This window comes from Bubalus kerabau, chromosome 10 (genome assembly GCF_029407905.1).
Source record: "Bubalus kerabau isolate K-KA32 ecotype Philippines breed swamp buffalo chromosome 10, PCC_UOA_SB_1v2, whole genome shotgun sequence".
NCBI classification, from domain to species: domain Eukaryota; kingdom Metazoa; phylum Chordata; class Mammalia; order Artiodactyla; family Bovidae; genus Bubalus; species Bubalus kerabau.
In genome coordinates this window covers 21,752,645-21,764,828 of record NC_073633.1, presented here as the reverse complement: position 1 = coordinate 21,764,828, position 12,184 = coordinate 21,752,645, and the positions used below count along the sequence as shown (strand labels likewise).

Sequence of the window (12,184 nt, the reverse complement as noted above, 5' to 3'; positions counted from 1 at the left end):
TAAAAGAGAGTAATTTGTCAATAGATATGGGCTTCCCTTATGGTTTAGCCAGTAAAGAATCTGCCTGCAATGTGGGAGACCTGGGTTTGATCCCTGGGTTGGGAAGATACCCTGGAGAAGGGAAAGGCTACCCACTCCAGTACTGGCCTGGAGAATTCCATGGACCGTATAGTCCATGGGGTCGCAAAGAGTCAGACATGACTGATTGCCTTTCACTTTCACATAAATTTAAACAGCGCTTATTGAATAACCTGGTGGTCTCTTCTCCAGGAATTTATCCTCCAAAATCATGGCATGAATGAGTAAAGATGTAAGTACAAGGGCATTCATTGTATCATGGCTTATAAGAACAAAGTTTTTTAAAAAGTTTAAATTTCCATGGCAGAGCATGGTCTTGCTGTGTAGTGGAATCACAGTGTAGTAGGAGGCAACATTTTTCTGAGCATTTGCTGTGCTCTAGGCGCTGTTCTCGGAGAAGGCAATGGCACCCCACTCCAGTACTCTTGCCTGGAAAATCCCATGGATGGAGGAACCTGGTAGGCTGCAGTCCATGGGGTCCCTAAGAGTCAGATACAACTGAGCGACTTCACTTTCACTTTTCACTTTCATCCATTGGAGAAGGAAATGGCAACCCACTTCAGTGTTCTTGCCTGGAGAATCCCAGGGACGGGGGAGCCTGGTGGGCTGCTGTCTGTGGGGTCACACAGAGTCAGACACGACTGAAGTGACTTAGCAGCAGCAGCAGGTGCTGTTCTGAGTGCTTCCCATACCTCAGGGTCTCCGATCTCCACCCCGGGCCACTGAGCAGTACCTGTCCCTGTTAGGAACTGGTCTGCACCGCAAGAGGTGAGTGGTGGGCTGGTTGAGTGAGTGACTCTTCATCTGTATTTACAGCCGCTCCCCATTGCTCGTATTATAGCTCTGCCTCTTGTCAGATCAGCGGTGACATAATAAATGTAACGCACTTGAACCATCCCCAAACCATCCCGCCCACCATCAGAGGAAAAATTGTTTTCCATGAAACCAGTCCCTGGTGCCAAAAAGGTTAAAGGCCGCTGCTATACACAAGCTTGTTGAACCCACTCAGCGCTTTATCAAGTAGACAATGTTGTCATTACCCACACGTTGCAGAAGAAGCACAGAGAGGCTATTAACCTCCACAAGATCACACAGCTGAGAGAAGTCAGAGCTGGTATTTGAACTGGGCAGTGAGGTTCCTGAGACACCAACCAGGAAGGGGGGTCACTGATATAAATTGTGCTGAGTGACGCACCAAGGTGCAGAAAGATATAACCTTTTGATGAAAATACATGTGACTACATATATAATATGTATTATTTATATGTGTGTTTCCATTACAGCAATTATAGAAAAATTAATTTGGCAGGAGTGACTGAACAGGCAGAGAGAGTAGGTTGATTTATTTTCTTGAAAAAAGGGATGGTATTAAAAAAACAATAAAACTAGCTGTTTAGTTTCCTTCTTTTATTTTATTACCCATGCCCACTTGATTTGAATGAAATAAAAATAACCACATTTGGTTTTGTAACAAAAATATATCCTTGAAAAATATTATATCCAGTTCACACCAGAAATAAAAAATCCCAGTTTGGGAAATTTAGCTTTTGATAGTTTGTATTTAGCAGTAGATATATTACTTTAAATAAAGACTTTAAAAATGACTTAAAAGGTAGGATGTCATCACTGTAGAAAAGGTGGAGTTATAGAGCTATGAGAGTGAACTGGTCATCTGGTGGGTTCTGGGAAGCTGGGGAAGCTGGGACCTCCTGTTCCACGGTCCATGCTGGATTTATTTCATTTCTCTCCTTGTTTTCTTCCCAGCATCTTGTTGCCATGACATCCTACTCTAATCCCCCAAACCCAGAGCAAGCCTGGTTGGGGTGGGGAGTCAGCACGAAGTTGAAGAGCTCCAACCCAGACAAGTGACGTCACAGGAGCTGGTCTAGGATGAAGATCCTGTCCATTTGCTGGTGGCCAGAGTCTCAGGGTCACAAGACCTCCAGCCACTGGACTCACACGTGTCCAGTGGGAACCCCAGAAGGGGACCCTGGACACAGTAGGCACTTGTGCTCTATGGACTGTCTGGTATAAGCAGAGGCCAGTGCCATGGCTGGAAAGCAGTGGGCAGCCGGGCCATGGAACCTAATGAGGCCACATTTAAGCAGCTTGGACAGCTCTTCACCGGTGGTTCTCAGTTGAGGGTGATTTTGCTTCCTAGGGACATCTGGCAGTGTCCGGAGACACTTTTAGTTCTTACCGCAGGGGTGGGGGTATTACTGGCATCCAGGGACGGATAGGCAAGGAAGGCTCTGAATATGCTACAGACCAAGAATTGTTGTTGTTGTTTAGTTGCTAAGTTGTTTCTGACTCTGTGACCCCGTGGATTGTAACCTGCCAGGCTCCTCTGTCCATGGGATTCTTCAGGCAAGAATACTGGAATGGGTTGTCATTCCCTTCGCCAGGGGATCTTCCCGACCCAGGGATCTAACTCATGTCTCCTACATTGACAGAGGAATTCTTTACTGCTGAGCCACCAGGGAAGATCTACAAACCAAGAATCATCCAGCTCCTGGTGGCTCAGATGGTAAACAATCTGCCTGCAATGCAAGAGACCCAAGTCCGATCCCTGGGTGGGAAAAATCCCCTGGAGAAGGGAATGGCAACCCACTCCAGTATTCCTACCTGAAGAATCCCATTGTCAGAGGAGCCTGGCAGGCTACAGTCCTCAGGGTCACAGAGGCAGACACAACTGAGCGACTAACACTTTCACAAATCTCTATGGGGCCGGGAATTAGATTCCGTGTTTGGTCTTGCTGTAGGAAGGCTGGGGTCCTGAGGGCCCCACATGTGGAAATTCCTTGGTGATGTGCTCCTTCTAGAGGAAAGGCAGATTGCCCTAAGGACAGGTGGAGATAACCAGGCCGGTCCTCCCTGGGGCACTGCATTTCTGAGGAGCTGGGAGGAATTAAGTTATAATACAGTGACTAACATTAATACAGTGCTTGACAGGTGACAAAGTGCTTCCTCTGTGCTAGGGTTCATACAGATTGGGGTCCTCTGTACCACGCCCCCCCATATTGTTGGGGTCATGGGCAGGTTGGGGGAGTGGAAAGGCTACATCTGCTTCTCGTTCTCCCATGAAACAAGTTCCTTGTCATTAACTCCCCAGAGTCTCCCTTTGATCACAACTCTGACAGTGCAAACCCTGCTTGTTATTCCAGGCTCCCCTTATGGGTGGGAGGCCTTCCCCAGCAGATGTGAAGGCAAACAGATTCTTTCTCCCATTGCTGTGGTTTCCTGGAGTCTGGCGAGCTGGAGCTAGGATGCCATGACATCAGATGGGTTAGGTGTGGGTTTCACATACCTGATATGTGTCTTATAAGCTTAGAGGAAGTTGTTGTGTTGCTCAGTTGCTAAGCTGTGTCTGACTCTTCGTGACCCCATGGACTGTAGCATGCCAGGCTTCCCTGTCCTTCACTATCACCCAGAGTTTGCTCAGACTCATGTCCATTGAGTTGGTGATGCTATCTAACCATCTTATCCTCTGCTCCTTCTCCTTTTGCCTTCAATCTTCCCCAGCATCAGATTCTTTTCCAATGAATCGGCTCTACACATCAGGTAGCCAAAGTATTAGAGCTTCAGCAACAGTCCTCCAATAAATAATTAAGGTTGATTTCCTTTAGAATTGCCTCTTTTGATTTTTTTGTAGGGACGGTGGGCAGCAAAAGCTGGCCAGGGAGGTTGGGCATTCAGGAAATGGACTGGATTTCATGTGTCAGGCATTTCATATACATTATTTTACTTGTTTCTCAAGACAACTCCTTGAAATGGGTTTTATGATAGTATCTACTTTTCATAGGAGGAATTCAAGTTCAGAGAGGTTTATTAACCTGTCCAAGCTCATGTATAAAGTTGAGCTCTTGGAAAGTATTTGAGTCAGGGGCAGTGGGGTGGTGCTCTCTGGGCCATCATGGGTTCTGCAAGGGCAGATGAGGTCTGGATGAGGGTAGAGTGGCAGGAGAACCACATGCCTGGGACAGGTTAGTCCAAGGTTAGTGGACAGCGTCACCATGCCATTGAGCAGGGCAGCTTCAGGCTAGAATGAAGGAGTGGGATCAGAGTGGCCACTGGACAGGACATCACCTCTCTGGGGATTGGAGGAGACAGAGCTGGGGGAACCGGGAGTGAGCAAGAGAGGGCAGAGGCCGCCTGAGAGGGCCCTGCAGGCCAGAACAGGAGTGGAAAGAGCTCTGAGAGACTGAGTTCTTTACTGCATCCCATGTGCGCTCTGTGATGGGGAAATGAAATGTCCCATGTAAAATAACAGGTGACCCCCAGGGGAGCATATCCCCTCTGCTGATGTATGTGCTTTAATGAACTGCAGGGGACCACTAGCTTCTTGGCTTCTTTGAATGATTTAGAAAAAAGTGTCCTCTGGGTGGGTGCCTAGTTCAGAGCTTGGGCTGGATCTCTGTGCCCTCGGCTTGGGCAGGGTTGACATAGGCTAGGTGCTGATGTAGGACATCTGTAGAGCAGGCCCATTGCGGGGCTGGTGGGGCCGTGTGACCAGAGATGAGGAACCCAGAAGAGTGGGTTGCTGCATCCAGCCTCCAGGAGGGTGGGGACTGACTTGTACCTGTATTTGTATGTACAGCACCTGGCACTGGGCTGGTTTGACAGCGTCTGGTGAGAGAATGAATAAAAGAGGGTTGCTTCAGTCCACGGGATCGCAAAGAGTCAGACATGACTTAGCAACCGAGTAACAACACACCTTCCTTTTGCTTCCCTTGAGTGAGTCTTCAGCCTTCTTTGGAAGAAGATTTGGGGGTGAGGAAGAGGATGCTATGGGGCATGTAAGATGGAGGCTAAAAAAGGGCGAAGCTAGACTCATTACGTCAACTTCACAGTAGATGCTTTAGAAACCTTAAAATAAAAAAGCTGTATGTTTTTGAGTGATGGTGGGTTACTAGGAGCCAGACACAGTTCTTACCCTTCTGTGATGGGCAGTTTTATATATCACTTTGCTTAGACCTGAGTCTCCAGCTATTCAATCAAATGCTAATTTAGGTATTGCTATGAAGGCGTGTGCGTGCTAAGTTGCTTTATTTGTGTCCGACTCTTTGTGACCCTATGGGCCATAGCTCACCAGGCCTCACTGTCCATGGGATTCTCCAGGCAAGAATACTAGAGTGGGTTGCCTGCCTTCCTCCAGGGGATCTTCCTGACCCAGGAATCGAACCTGCAGCTCTTAAGTCTCCTGCACTGGCAGGCAGGTTCTTGACCACTAGCGTTACCTGGAAGCTGTGAAGGTAGATGTCCTTAAAGTCCAAAACCAGTGACTTTAAGTAAAGGAGATGATCCAAGGCAACCCGGACGGGCCTGATTCGATTAGTTCAAAGGTTTTAAGAGCAGAGCTGAGGCTTCCCTGAAGGGGAAGAAATTCTGCCTGGGGCCTGTAGCTGGGTCTGAGTTCCAGCCTGCCCTTCCTAAGGGCCTCCCCTGTGGATTTCAGACTCACCCAGCCAGCCCCACAATCTCATAAGCCAATTCCTTGCAACAAGCCGCTTAGTATGTATCTCCTGCTGGTTTTATTTATTGGCTGAACCTGGACCAATATACCTTCATATGGATCAATTTATCTAATCCGCTCAAAAACATTGTTATGATCCTCATTTTAAACTGGAGCCCAGAGAAGGTGAGCAGTGCCAGCAAGCAGCGAAGCCAGGACTGAAACCACAAGGCTTCTCCCTCCGAGCCCATGTCCTCAGCTGCTACCGCAGAGACTCGCAGGGTTACAGCAGTGTAGATAGTAGCCAGAGCAGGATAGCTGACAGCCTTTCAGATGGATGGGGCAGTCGTGACTAACTGGGACACTGTTGTGAGGGAGGGGGTGGCAGCTGCCCAGAGCAAGTCACCATGGCACTCAGACCTGGGGGACACACACATTTTGACATCCCCTTCCAGCAATAATCTGTCCTTTCCTCTGACTGCCCTGACATTCTGAGTAAGCACAAAATGTTCCCTCAGTCTTGCGTTTGCTTGTACATTATTTTGCTTTCGAGTTATCCTTTGGTGGTTTGTTCCGTTTGTTTTCTCATAGGGCTGAGCTTATTAAAGTTCCCTGACATGTTCACTATCAGTCCTCTATCCTGAACTCTTTCCTCTGATTCATTCATTCATTCAAAATGATGTTGAATTACCCTTCTTAACAAAGCAGCACCCAAGAAGAAGATGGGGTAGTGGCTCAAAAGGAACTGAGGGGCCTCCAATATCTTGGGGGGTGCTCCTTGGCTGGGTACATGTCATACTTGAGTGAAAATTACCCCTGAGGAGAAATAAGTTAAACAAAAGCCTTTGGGTCCAAATTTGGGGTGCTGATTTTCCCACCGTTTAAAATAATGGAGTAGACATCCACGGCATTCGGTTTGTCTCTGTGTAACAGCTCGGACTGGAAACGCTGATCTGTGCTCACTCCCAGCTCTCCTGCCCACGGCCCTGCAGTCCTGAGACTGAACATGAGCAGACCAGGGGCTGAGGAACAGAAGGCGTTTCCTTCTAGCAATGGCTTCTGGAAAATGCGAAGTGCAACTCGAGCCACAGTCGTACGTGCGGGGAAGGTGTGGGGTGTGTGCACGTGTGTACATTTTTCTCTGTGTCACAGGAGGTGTGGGCAGTGGGCAGAGAGAGGGTGACTAATAATGAGCAGGAACTGGGTAATTCTTCCAGCTTGAGAGGTGAAGTTTGAAGCCACAGGATGACCCTGGGGCTCTGAACTCACGGGCCCGCCAGGAGTGTGCTTGCAGATGGAAGGCTCGGTCTAAGGAAGCCAAAGGGGGACAGAGACCAGTGCCCATGGCTTAATGGCAGTTCCAAGGATTAGAGTGTTTCCATTCTCTGTCCCTGTGTAACTAGCATTATGTCTCGGTTTCTCTCCCTTGTGTGTGCCTATCCGCTCTTTTTCTTTGGAAGCAGAAAAGCAATTGAGCGGTTTACAGAATCGCCAGGAAGAGAAATACTGGGATCTTCCAAAGGCACAGGGACAGAAGGAAGAACCACAGGCAAACTCACTTCTCAGAACCACTGCCGATGCCCTGCTGGCTCCTGGGTGTCACCCAATGGCACTGCGGCCTGCAGCTGCTGGACTCTGGCTGCTGCCCAGACCAGAATCAGGGGAGCTTTTCATAGACCTGGCAGATCGAAGCTGGGAGACTTAGAGGTGACATGAGTCCTCAAGGGACCCACCAGCTGGCTAGGTGGGGCCAGCTAGAGGCAGCCTTGGGATTTGGGTTTACTGCTGGAAGTAAAAGAGACACTTATGGTCAACTCTTGTGCTAGTTGGGTACCAAGTGTAGACAAGGAATTTCAAGCTTTAATTTTACCCTGAAACATCAGCAATCCCTTTCCTAAATTTCCCTAGAGATTTTAGGGTGATTTCTAACCCCTAGTAAGATGGATGGGAGCTTCCCATGTGGTGCTAGCAGTAAAGAGCCAGCCTGCCAATGCAGGAGATGTAAGAGATTGAGTTCAATCCCTGGGTTGGGAAGATGCCCTGCAGGAGGGCATGGAAACCTACTCCAGAATCCTTGCCTGCAAAATCCCATGAACAGGGGAGCTTGGCGCTGTGGTACATGGAGTTGCAAAGAGTTGGGCGCAACTGAAGCGACTTAGCACTCACACACGCACACACAAGGTGGATGGATCAACAAGACTTTTCCTGTGTCTCTAGTTCATCAGGTACAGAGTCTTCCGGAAAATGGGTCAGCCAAGTGGCAATGGAGTGGGAGAGAGGAGAAGGGAAAGTAAGGACTCAAGATAACATGAAAAAGGAAGATACTGGAATCTTCCAGCTCTACATCCCTACTTGTTTGTTTGTTTTTACTTTGAGCCATAGGTGTTTTTGTTTAAGCTGAGATCTTGACTTTCAGGAGCAAGCTGTCATGGTCCTCAAATTTGGGAAGCAGTGATGGTGGAGTGGGTAACACCCAGAAGAGGAGTTCCCACCCTCTCACTGAAAGCTGGTTGCTGTTTTGTTGCTATGGCCAGTTAGAGCCTGCTCTGGGAGGGGAAACTTCCAGAATCCTGGGAAGTGACTGTCTCAAGGTCTCATCCTGGAAGAAGGGGTGTGTGCATGCGTGCTCAGTCACTTCAGTCATGTCCAACTCTCTGTGACCCCATAGACTGTAGCCCGCCAGGCTCCTCTGTCCATGGCATTCTTCGGAATACTGGAGCAGTTTGCCATGCCCTCCTCCAGGGCATCTTCCTGACCCAGAGGTCAAAACTGCATCTCCTGCATCTCCTGCAGTACAGGCAGGTTCTTTACTGCTGAGCCACTGGGGAATCCCCCTGGAAAAACAGTCTGACCCAAAGGAACAGGTGAGGAGTGACCTCTGTATTTCTCAGCCAATTTCTGGAAAATGACAGAGAGGGCTAGTAGTGAGTTTAGTCTCACGGAAATCACAGGCTTTGCAGCCCTTGGGATATGTGAACTTTCTGGTTTCCTTCCTCTTTGTACCAGAAAACCAGACCTGCCTCTGCCAGGCTTGGGACTGCAGATGGGACCTTGGAACCAGAGCTAAGGGGAGAGACAGCCTGAGACCCATGACCTCCTCCACACAGGGAGAGGTGGCTCCTGACTGGTGAGAACTGGCTGTGCCTAGGTGTGGATCTGTGTATATCTGAGTGTGTGTGTGTGGTTGGTGGTGGGGCGCAGAGCTGAGGCTGGCTCTGCTGAATGCCTGCTCTTCACATTCTCGAAGGGAGAAGGCATTCTCCTTGATGCCTGGGAGATGCAGAATATCGGAGAGAACACTTTCGCCCAGAACAAAGCAAATCCCTCAAAGGTTCTTTCCCATTTCTGATTCTAAAAAATGACCTGCCCTTTCATCGGCTTCTCACATTCCCAGCCTATCTATGTCACTGTCGTTTTCCAGTTCCTGGCATTTCAGAGTTCATCCTTTCTCTTTTGTCTCTCCGTCTGTCCGGGCTGGTTTGCATCTCTTTGTCTTTGCAGGGTCTGTGTCCCTGCCTCTGTCTGTCTCTCCCTCCGCCTTGGCGGGCTTCTCTCTCATCTGTCGCTTTTCGCTCCTCTCCTCCTGACTAGCACTGAGCAAGTGGCTGTCAGCCGTCCCTCACTAGAGCTGAATCCCAGAGACGACCAGTGTTGGATCTGATGAGAGATTTTGGCTCCCCATCTGATTTCCCTCCAACTTGGTTTTGAAGCTCCATGCAGCTCGGGGATGTCTGGAGGCTGGCTGGGCTGTGCTGGGCTCTGCAGCTCTGGGCCCCCAGCCTCACTTGGCTCTTGAGTCCCACCCCTTCTCCTGACTTGGAGTGATCCCGTCATCCTGTCTTACAAATTGGGACTGCTCCCTGCATGTGGGCTTTGGTGACAGCCACCAGATGGCAGGGACTGGTTTTTATAGTAACTCATTAACCTCTTGCCATCCTACAATTAAGAAAGCATTTAATTGCTTTTTCTCGAGCCATCCTCTGAGTGATTTGGGCAGCTTGTGTTCATCATGGGAACCAATTTGCAGCTAGAGCCCGAGAGAGTGGGAGCAGCCGGGTGTGGTGGGCTCAGACGTGATGAGCATCCTGGGAGGCCCTGGTTTGCCTTTGGGGGCCTCTGGGTGGAGGGGAGCACAAGCCTCAGAACCTTTCCCACCCTGACTAGCTTCCTGCTGGGTTGATGAACCCGTGGATTAGCACTGAATGTACCTGTGAGGTTATCTACGTTTCCCATCTCATTTAAAAGTTTTTTAAGAAATTTATTTACTTGTTTATTTTGGCTGTGCTGGGTCTTCGATGCTGTGTGCAGGCCTTTTCTAGTTGTGGAGAGCAGGGGCTACTCTAGTTGTATTGTTTGTGGCACTTCTCTCGTTGCAGAGCATGGGCTCTAGAGCACATGGACTTCAGTAGTTGTAGCGTAACGGCTTGGTTTCGCCACAGCATGTGGGATCTTCCCAGTCCAGGGATTGAACCCATGTCCCCTGCATTGGCAGGCAGATTCTTACCCACTGGACTACCAGGGAAGTTCCTTCCTTCTCATTTAACTGTGGGGGAGACTAAGACCAGATAAGTCAAGGAACTTGCCCACAGTCACACAGCTAATCAAAAGCCTGATCAGGGGGCTGCAGCTCGAGCGTTTGTTTTCCTCTGCCGTGCTCGGGGTGACTCCTTGCTCTGCCAGCATTCCCTGGGAGACGAGCCTCTGCAGGGTCTCTGGAACCATGTTACTCACATACCTCGCCTTTAGATACATAAACTGTCCGAGGGTTCTTTATTCAGGAAATAGCTCAGAGCCTCCCCTGGATGGATTAACCACCTGCATCCAGAGAGGCCAGACCCCCCACACACAGGCAAACAGCCCACCTGGCTGCCCTACTGCAGCCCTGGGGGTCACTGAGTGCACAACGCCGTGAGCCCTGGAGCTCTAGCCCGCAGCAGAACTCTCGCTAGCCTTACTTAGGTGCCACGCGCACATCAGCTGACCAGCTCATGGCAGAGGCCCCCAGGCCTCCCAGAGACTGCCAGCATCTTGCCCCATCCCTTTGGCCAGGCACAGCCTCCACAGGGCAGGTCCCGGCATCTGTCATTGCTGTGACCTTGTCCCTTACTGCTGGCACCTTTCCGACCCTGACCCCACCTCCCCAACCCCACACCCTTCCACTGGGGCTTGGGTGCTTCTGCTCCACAACAACAGATACCTCAGTACCAGCAGGATGGACAGATAGTCGCACCACCCAGACACCCTAGGTCCTGCCTAGGCTGCTGGGAGGGTGGTCAACAGGCCACCTCTGGGGGCCATCTTAGCTGCAGAGGGCTGCCTTGCACATAGTCATGCCCTTCCGGTGGCGGCAGGGAGGGCGCCCCATCTGATGACTGATCCATGAGGAAGGACAAGGATCAGTTGTTTTAGCCCAATGCAGGACAGCTCTGATGGGCCATTTCAGACCCAGAGCTCCCCATGAAGTCAGCCAAGGGCCTGCCCCTGGCCTGTGTCCCAGCTTCATTTCTTCCCCAGACTTCTGCTTCATCCCAATCACAACCCTAGGTATTAATTCCAAGAACACTCCTGCTTATGAAGAAATATTAAATGTGGCAACTCCGTGTTTAACATTTTGAAGAAGTGCCAGACTTTTTAAGATTCCTACCAACAATCTGTAAGGGTTCCGATTTCTCCACATCCTCGTCAGCAACGTCCATTTTTGTGAAAATGGCCATCCTAATGGGTGTGAGGTGGTATTGTGGTTTTAATCTGCATTTTCCTAATGACTAATAATATTGAGCATCTTTTCATATGCTTAATGGTCATTTGCATATCTTCTCTAGAGAAGTGTCTACTTGTATTCTTAGTCCATTTTTTAATTGGGTTGTCTTTTATTGCTGAATTATAAGAGTTCTTTGTATATTCTAAGGAGTAAATCCTTATCAGATATATAATTTGCAAATATTTCTTCCTCTTCTGTGGATTGTCTTTTCATTTTTAATAGTGCCCTTTGACACAAACAAAGTTTTTAATTTTGAAGAAGTCCACTTTATCTGTTTTTTCTTTTGTTGTTTGTGATTTAGGTATCACATCTAAGAAAGTGAAAGTGAAAGTCACTCAGTCGTGTCCAACTCTTTGTGGCCTCATGGAATTCTCCAAGCCAGAATACTGAAGTGGGTAGCTGTTCCCTTCTCCAGAGGATCTTCCCAACCCAGGGATTGAACCCAGGTCTCCCGCATTGCAGGCGGATTCTTCACTGCTGAGCCACCAGGGAAGTCCCATACCTAAGAAACTGTATCCTAATTCAAGGTTAAGTGAGTCCCCGTCCAGGGGCTTTTTCCTCCAGGGCCCACCACACAAAAATGAAAAAAAAAATGAAGTTGCTCAGTCGTGTCTGACTTTTTGCAACCCCATGGACTGTAGTCTACCAGGCTCCTCCATTCATGGGATTTTCCAGGCAAGAATACTGGAGTGGGTTGCCATTTCCTTCTCCTGTAGTAAGTTTTAAAAAAATTAAAAAACCTTGTCTCCAGCTTTATTTGTATACAATTGACATATAATTTTGTGTAAGTTTAAGGTGTTCAGTGTGATGACTTGATACACATATACATTGCAAAACGATGACCAGAATAAGCTTAGTTAACACCTCCGTCACCTCACACCATTACAATTGTG

General features: G+C 48.9%; 1 long non-coding RNA gene across 2 annotated transcripts in view; it reads left to right on the top strand.

The window, feature by feature from the left end:
- The window catches only part of LOC129620412 (uncharacterized), a 39,290-nt gene extending 27,317 nt beyond the window's left edge, over positions 1-11,973 (top strand). The window contains exons 1-4 of one of the 2 annotated variants that reach the window (XR_008698529.1): positions 4,783-4,848; positions 6,464-6,623; positions 8,537-8,657; positions 11,593-11,973. This is a non-coding gene — a long non-coding RNA (uncharacterized LOC129620412). Of the gene's footprint in view, positions 1-4,782; positions 4,849-6,463; positions 6,624-8,536; positions 8,658-11,592 lie in introns of those variants that run through there. The other variant, XR_008698528.1, reaches the window with a different exon arrangement.
- The last annotated feature ends 211 nt before the right edge of the window (positions 11,974-12,184 follow it).